The following is an 8,894-nucleotide window of genomic DNA, read 5'->3' as shown; positions in this document are numbered from 1 at the left end:
TGCACACCTATCTTGATTTTCTCTTTAGTCAGGCAGAAAATCTAGAAGAGTGTAAAGTTGTGGAAGGTTATTGAACTGTATATCTCATTAAGAATTGGAGGCTAATGAGTGATCTTCGGAAAGACTCGTCTGTTCTGATTCACTAAAATAGGCATACATCCTTGGAAAATGAGATCCCAGGTATGGACCTGAGTTCGGCCATTAGCTTAGTGTAAGAACAAACATCCATGAAGACTACATGAATCTGGACCTCTTATTCTGTGAGTTGACATTTAACATATAGACTCCATCAAAAAGTGAATATAAAGTAGGGTAATTTCAAATTCTTATTAATCAAAGTATGTAGTCCTCCTCATTTCTGGAAAAAAACTAAAGAGATTGCATTTGGCACAAAGATTAGAAAAACAGAAACCACTAACCTTAGAGATACATGAGGATATAGCATATGCTTTCTCTAATAATATCCTTTTCTCTAGTTACATACCCATTTCTCTCATGGGTTGGATCATTGTTCTCACTCCTTCACTTCCTTTTCTTCTTGATGTGATTTTCTACTCAAGACATTTAATACAACCGAGAATTGCTGCAGCTTCTGGTGAGCATTTGAGAACAACCTGCTTTAGTGCTTCATTTTGAGCTTCTCAGTGTTGGTTCTAGTGACTTTCTCAAGTATTTGCTGATTTCTGAAGCTCTTCAGAGAAAGATGTTAAGAAGGATGTCTTTGAAACAGGGTAAAATTCTACATTATTGCTGTTGTTCAGTCACCCAGTTATGTCCAACTCTTTGTGAACCCACGGACTGGAGAACACCAGACCTCTCTGCCCCTCACCATCTCCTGATGTTTGCCCACGTTTTCAGACCAAAAAAAAAAAAAATGGAGGTATGGATCTGCTATAAAGGAGAGTAATTGCTAAACACCAGGTTCTCAGTTGAAAGACTGGAAGGATACATTCTAAGAGTAAGAATAAAATGAAAGTAGATACAGTCTTTCAAAATCTACAAACAAAAATCTAGGTATCTAATTAAGTTTAAATTACCTTCTTGCTGTGTCTTTTTGGTTGAATCTTGGAAGAGATTCAAAACTTCTAAAATTTTCTGTTACAGATTTATGCAAAATCTGTTACATCTAATAAAAAATTACCAAGGGTCCCAAGAATAAAGATCTAAACATAAAAACACAGAAAATAAAAATAAATCCATAGATAATTCAGGTTTTGAGAGTATCAAACATACAGTTTAAGTTTAAAACAACTGTGATTAGTAGACTCAGAAATATGTGATCAGATAAATAATTTTATCATAAAAGTAGAATTATAAAAAGAAAAAAAGAAATTCTAGAACTGGAACAGCACTAATTAAAGACTAAAATAAACACAGTTATAATTAAGATTAATTCTTTCAATTTGCTTCAGCAAAGTTACTATAATAAAAAAGAACTGTAAAATTATTCCAAAGAGGAGAGTTGGGGAAAATACACCAGGGATTTTAGATATGGGTATTTTAGTCTTAACAGGGATTACTCAGGACTGATGAACAAGGCAAATTTCAGGAAAAATAAATGTTTACATTAAAATATGTAAATCTATACTGGGTTTCTATTAATTCAGGTTGTTTGTGGTCTAACATTATACATATATTTCTAAACAAACTGGTCTAAAAGGATTTTAACCTCAGATAGCCTGTGATATCATGGTTTGTGTATGCTAAGTGACTAGTCATGCCCAACTCTCTGTGACACTATGAACTGCAGCCCACCTGGCTTCTCTATCCATGGGATTCTCTAGGCAAGAATACTGGAGTGTGTTGCCCTGCACTCCTTTAGGGGATCTTCCCAACTAGGGAATCAAACCTTCATCTCCTGCATTACAGCTGCATTCTTTACTGCTGAGCCAACCAGGAAGGCCCTGATAGCATGGCTTAGTTTGGTATAATTTTCAGTTTTCATGAGAGTGGGTTTGAGAATATAGTCCATTTTGTAAGCTGTAATTTCTGATTTAATACTCAATATAAGCTAAATCTAGAATTTTAGGAGACGTATCAATAACCAGAGATATGCAAAAAACACCACCAATATGGCAGAAAGCGAAGAGGAATTAAAGAGCCTCTTGATGAAAGTAAAAGAGAAGAGTGAAGAAGTTTGCTTAAAACTCAATATTCAAAAAACTAAGATCATGGGATCTGGTCCCATCACTTCATGGCAAATAGATGGAGATGGAAACAGTGATGGCCTTTATTTTGGGGGCTCCAAAATCACTGCAGATGGTGACTGAAGCCATGAAATTAAAAGACACTTGCTTCTTGGAAGAAAAGCTATGACCAACCTAGACAGCATATTAAAAAGTAGAGACATTAATTTGCTGACAAAAGTCTGTATAGTCAAAACTATGGCTTTTCTAGTAGTCATGTATGGATATGAGAGTTCAGTCAGTTCAGTTGCTCAGTTGTGTCCAACTCTTTGTGACTCTATGAATCTCAGCACACCAGGCCTCCCTGTCCATCTGACAGAATGTGGTCCCCTGGAGAAGGGAACGGCAAACCACTTCAGTCTTATTGCCTTGAGAACCCCATGAACAGTATGAAAAGGATACTGAATGAGGAACTCCCCAGGTCGGTAGGTGCCCAATATGCTACTGGAGACCAGTGGAGAAATAACTCCAGAAAGAATGAAGGGATGGAGCTAAAGCAAAAACAATACCCAGTTGTGGATGGGACTGGTGGTAGAAGAAAGGTTTAATGCTATAAAGAGCAATATTGCATAGAAACCTGGAATGTTAGGTCCATGAATCAAGGTAAATTGGAAGCGGTCAAAACAGGAGATGGCAAGAGTGAACACATTAACATTCTAGGAATCAGTGAACTAAGATGGACTGTAATAGGTGAATTTAACTCAGATGACCATTATATCTACTACTGTGGGCAGGAATCCCTTAGAAGAAATGGAGTAGCCATCATGGTCAACAAAAGAGTCTGAAATGCAGCACTTGGATGCAATCTCAAAAATGACGGAATGATCTCTGTTTGCATCCAAGGCAAACCGTTCAATATCCCAGTAATCCAAGTCTATGCCCCAGACTAGTAACACTGAAGAAGCTGAAGTTGAACAGTTCTATGAAGAGCTGCAAGACCTAGAACCAACGCCCCCAAAAGATGTCCTTTTCATTATAGGGGAACGGGATGCAAAAGTAGGAAATCAAGAAACACCTGGAGTAACAAGCAAATTTGGCCTTGGAGTACAGAATGAAGCAGGGCAAAGGCTAATAGAGTTCTGCCAAGAGAAGGCACTGGTCATAGCAAACACCCTCTTCCAACAACACAAGAGAAGACTCTACACATGAACATCACCAGATGGCTGACACTGAAATCAGATTGATTATATTCTTTGCAGCCGAAGATGGAGAAGCTCTATATAGTCAGCAAAAACAAGACCGGGAGCAGACTTTGGCTCAAATCATGACTCCGTATCGCCAAATTCAGACAAATTGAAGAAAATGGAGGAAACCACTAGACCATTCAGGTATGACCTAAATCAAATCCCTTATGACTATAAAGTGGAAGTGAGAAATAGATTTAAGAGACTAGATCTGATAGACAGAGTGCCTGATGAACTATGTGAGAGTTGGCCCCTAAACAAAACTAAGAGCCAAAGAGTTAATGCTTTTGACTTATGGTGTTGGAGAAGACTCTTGAGAATCCCTTGGACTACAAGGAGATCAAACCAGTCAGTCCTAAAGGAAATCAGTCCTGAATATTCATTGGAAGGACTGAAGCTGAAGCTGAAGCTCCAATACTTTGGCCACCTGATGTGATGAACTGACTCATTGGAAAAGACCCTGATGCTGGGAAAGATTGAAGGCAGGTGGAGACAGAGAAAACAGAGGATGAGATGGCTGGATGGCATCATCGATTAGATGGACATGAGATTGAGCAGGCTCCGGGAGTTGGTGATAGACAGCGAAGCAGGTATGCTGTAGTCCATGGGATCACAAAGAGTCAGACATGTCTGAGCGACTGAACTGAACTGAGCTCAAAATAAATTCTTTAGAATCTCTAAAAGAAAACAAGAAAAATAATTATAATGAATAATAATGGTAAAGGTTTTCATGAGTTCTAGATTTATGGCTTGGCTGCAAGGAAGAATGATCATTAAATTAATTTAAAAAATGGGCCAAAGAACTAAATAGACATTTCTCCAAAAATGACATGGATGGCTAACACATGAAAAGATGCTCAAAATCACTCATTATCAGAGAAATGCAAATCAAGACCACAATGAAGTACCATTTCACACCAGTCAGAATGCCTGCAATCCAAAAGTCTGCAAGCCATAAATGCAGGAGAGGGTGTGGAGAAAAGGGAACCCTCTTACACTGTTGGTGGGAATGCAAACTAGTACAGCCACTATGGAGAACAGTGTGGAGATTCCTTAAAAAATTGCAAATAGCACTGCCTTATGACCCAGCAATCCCAGTGCTGGGCACACACACTGAGGAAACCAGAATTGAAAGAGACACATGTACCCCAATGTTCATTGCAGCACTGTTTATAATAGCCAGGACATGGAAACAACCTAGATGTCCATCAGCAGATGAATGGATAAGAAAGCTGTGGTATGTATACACAATGGAGTATTTCTCAGCCATTAAAAAGAATACATTTGAATCAGTTCTAATGAGATGGATGAAACTGGAGCCTATTATACAGAGTGAAGTAAGCCAGAAAGAAAAACACCAATACAGTATACTAACACATATGTATGGAATTTAGAAAGATGGTAATGATAACCCTGCATGCGAGACAGCAAAAGAGACACAGATGTATAGAATGGACTTTTGGACTGTGAGGGAGAGGGTGAGGGTGGGATGATTTGGGAGAATGGCACTGAAACATGTATACTATCATGTAAGAAATGAATCGCCAGTCTATATTTGATACAGGATACAGGATGCTTGGGGCTGGTAAATGGGGATGATCCAGAGAGATGATATGGGGTGGGAGGTGGGAGTGGGGCTCAGGATTGGGAACTCATGTTCACCCGTGGTGGATTCATGTCAATGTATGGCAAAACCAATACAGTATTGTAAAGTAAAATGAAGTAAAAATAAAAATTATATATATATATGTATATATATATATATTTATATATATATATGTATGTATATATATATATATATATATAGCAAATCCATGATGAGGTCAATGTTATAATTAAATAGATAATCGCTTGTTTTCAAAATGTTAGTTTTGATGTTATTAAAGCATATCCAGTAGTAGTGGCATATCCAGGTAAACTTGAGTAAGAAGCTTGAGGATGGTATAAAAAATCAAATTCATTTAAATGTGCAATGCTTATTTATCCAACTGTTCTCTGTTCTTAGGTTTTCAACAATCTATTTTTTGTACATTATACAGTTTCTGTCAGTATTTTAATTCAAAGTTGAATCATTGTACTATAAATCTATCTTCAGCTTGCCTTATATCTGTTGCTTTATTAATAAAGCATGCAGTAGTAAAGTTTGTATAAACACTGTAGCAAAAATGAACTGATCTAGTTATGACAGATTCTTCTAGTTTTCTTAGATGTTTTAAATAATTCCTAAAATTTGTTTACTTGATTATAGAGCATCCTATGGGGTTTTGATAATGAAGTAAATCAGTAAGACTCAGGATGATGTGCTGAGTTATTAAATTAGCCTCTAAATTAAATTTTAAGTGTATCTTAGCTTAACTTTGGCACCACATAATTTTATTCAGCTCAGAAGTATTTTCAAGTACAATTTAAATGGTTTCATATTTATTTGAGAATAATGAAAAAAAATATGTGTAGGATTCCACTTCTATTTTCTAGAACTTGGGAATTGGGATCAATGTTAGTTTAAGTAACTTGTTATCTGTGTGAAATAAGAGGGAGTATCTCTAAGAATTTTGTGGTTAATAATCATGCAGGGAGGAACTCTCTTCACAATTCATGCTTAACCCAACTTAGATAAGGGTATGGACAATTTATTTTCATGATTGTATCATCCATGCCCTGTAATCTATTTTTCTGTTTTGAGTGTTATTGTTTTTTTGTTTCCCTTTCTTGGGTTTTTGTATATTTTCCTCTATTGCTCATTGTATTTTTTATTTACCCAATTTCAGTCATCCACAATTTACTCATTGTCCAGTGTTTGGAACCATGTGCAAAGGTCATGTTTGAAATATGTAAGATAAAGTCTTTACTTTTTACAAATGTATGAACTAGTGGTACATAAAGATCATGAACTTCTCAGCTTGCTGCACATGTTCACAAAGCAGAGTGCAAACAAGTGCAAATATACAAGGTGAAAACCACACTCGTGAAGGCCAGAGGCAACAAGAAACAGAGTGTGATAGTTAGAAACATCTGATTAAAAACAAACAAAAAATCTTGAAGAAATTTGGAAGGGAACTAGCTGGCTCTTAAAGAAAGAGAATAATATCAAATGGGCAAAAAGCACATGCACAATTGTGTCTAGCACTAACTCACAAATACCATCTATTTGTTAAATTAGATTCAGGTGGAAATGAGCAAGTGATGTGTAGGCAAAATCAGTGAAGTGAATCTTGCTGGAGCAGGGAGGCTACAGTGGGGAAACAAAATTTAAAAAGTAAAGTGAGGGAACTTGGAGACAGTTCCCAAATCTTAGAAAGATTTGTATGGATATTGCCTTATTAAACAACCACATTTGGAACATGATAACATACTATTTAAAGTAGATACGTTGGAAGAAGTGATTCTTGTGGTAATCTACATCTAAAATACTGTAATTTTGAAGAGAAAGTACTATGAAACCAAATAGCAACAATTTTTTACTTGCATTAATAGGGCATTTGCATAAGTAGTAGGCTAGCTAACAGGACCAAAAGAAATTAAATTAAAAATAATTCCAATTAAATGCCATCATTGTCAAGAATGGGCACAAAGTTATGTTTAAACCAAGTGGAACAAATAATAATCACATGAGTGTAGCCCTATTATACGGTGTTACTTTTAAAAATGTGAGATTAATGCTGTTTCCTGACATTTCTGTAATGTATTCAAGCATTATAATCATACAAGTACCACATGAAATGTAGTAGTTAAGAAAATTCCAGCCCATAACTGTTGCGTTCATATCCTTTTTAAACACTAGCTTTTTGGAAATCAGAAACATTATTTAATCTCCCTGTACCTTGGTTCCTTTACATGTTAAAGGGACATAATAGTAGATGTCTGTTAGTATTTTTATGAAAATTAAATGTGTTAACATTTGGAACTTGGAAATATTTGTCATTTAGTAAGCCACCACTAAATGTTAGCTATTTTGCTATTGATACTGTTGCTGTTCGATAAGATTAAAATAAAATAAAAAATATAAAACATAAAATTTGCTCTTTAATAATATAGAATCACCCTATTCTCCTTTCCCAAGTGGAGAAGTTTTGTTCCTTTCCTTTTTTACTTTTATTATGAATGTACCTAAAATTATGTATTTATGCATGTTTATTTAGCCTTTTAATGTAAAGTGAGGTCATATTCTGTGTTTAGCTCTGTCTTCTTATCTCATGGTGTGCCTGGATATTGTGTTAACAGTAAAGCTTAAAATATCTTAAAATATCTACACAGTAGTTCATAATATTCATGTGCAATGATTTATTTAATCAATTTCCTTTAGCTAGTATTTAGGATATTTTCTTTTATTTTTTTTCCTATTATGAACAGTTGTAAAGGGTATTCTTTTGCAAACAACTTAATATACATATGATAGTAAAAACTTTTAAACAATCAAAGCAAGAACCAAATAATCAGCATAGTTACCAGATGAAAGTGTTATAGTAAGAATCAAGCAAACAAAAACTAGCAATTAAAAAATACATAAATATAGACTATGATAAGAGTTCTGTGGACTACATTCTAAGAAGTAATATTAGTTGTTTTAAAAGGGTAGCCTTAAAATTTTTAAATATATCATCAAATCTCTCCTTCTAAAATAATTTTACTAACAAAAGAATTCCTAACTAAATTCATGTAAGTTTGCTGCGATAGTGGTAAGGAACTTGCCTTCCAGTGCAGGAGACATAAGAGACATGGGTTCTATCACTGGGTCAGGAACATCTCCTGGAGAAGGGCATGGCAATCCGCTATTCTTGCCTGGAGAATCCCATGGACAGAGGAGCTTGGAGGGCCACAGTCTATAGGGTTGCAAAAAGTCAGACATGACCAAAGTGACTTAGAACTAATGCAATATTGTATAGACAATGAAACAGATAGTGTATAGACAGTGATAACAGAGTAATAAGAAGTCACAAGTATTAAGGGAGTGATTGACATTTTTTAAAATTTACCAAATAACAGTGTTGTTAAATCCATTAATGACATTCCTTATTGAGTTAATGGTGGCAAAATTAAAGGAAATTTTTAACACCTATTAAAATGTCTAATATAAGTACGTATTTCATATAGCACTGGTCTATTAATCACAATTCAAGACTTTTAGTTTTATATTAGAGTGTGAGTGTGCTCAGTAACTCAGTCATGTCTGACTCTTTGTGGCCCCTTGTGCTGTAGCCTGTCAGGCTCCCCTGTCCATGGAATTTTCCGGGCAAGATTACTGGAGCAAGTTGCCATTTCCTACTCCAAGGAATCTTCCAGGAATTGAATCTGCATCTCTTGTGTCTCCTGCATTGGCGGTCATGTTCTTCACCACTAGTGCCACCTGGCAAGCCCTTTTGTATTAGAATCAATGATCAAATAATTGCTAGAGTATGTAGTCAACAAAGAGTGGCCAGCAAGACTTTAACTCTTTGTATGTCAGAGCTAAACCTTAAACCAACAGGCCAGTAAGTTTTTCAGAGGAATTTTGTATCTCTGTGTATATTAGTCAAACAAATTCAGC

The sequence above is a fragment of the Ovis canadensis genome, chromosome 6 (assembly GCF_042477335.2).
Source record: "Ovis canadensis isolate MfBH-ARS-UI-01 breed Bighorn chromosome 6, ARS-UI_OviCan_v2, whole genome shotgun sequence".
In the NCBI taxonomy this organism is placed as follows: Eukaryota; Metazoa; Chordata; class Mammalia; order Artiodactyla; family Bovidae; genus Ovis; species Ovis canadensis.
The sequence above is the reverse complement of the archived record's forward strand: the minus strand, read 5'-3'. Positions refer to the sequence as shown.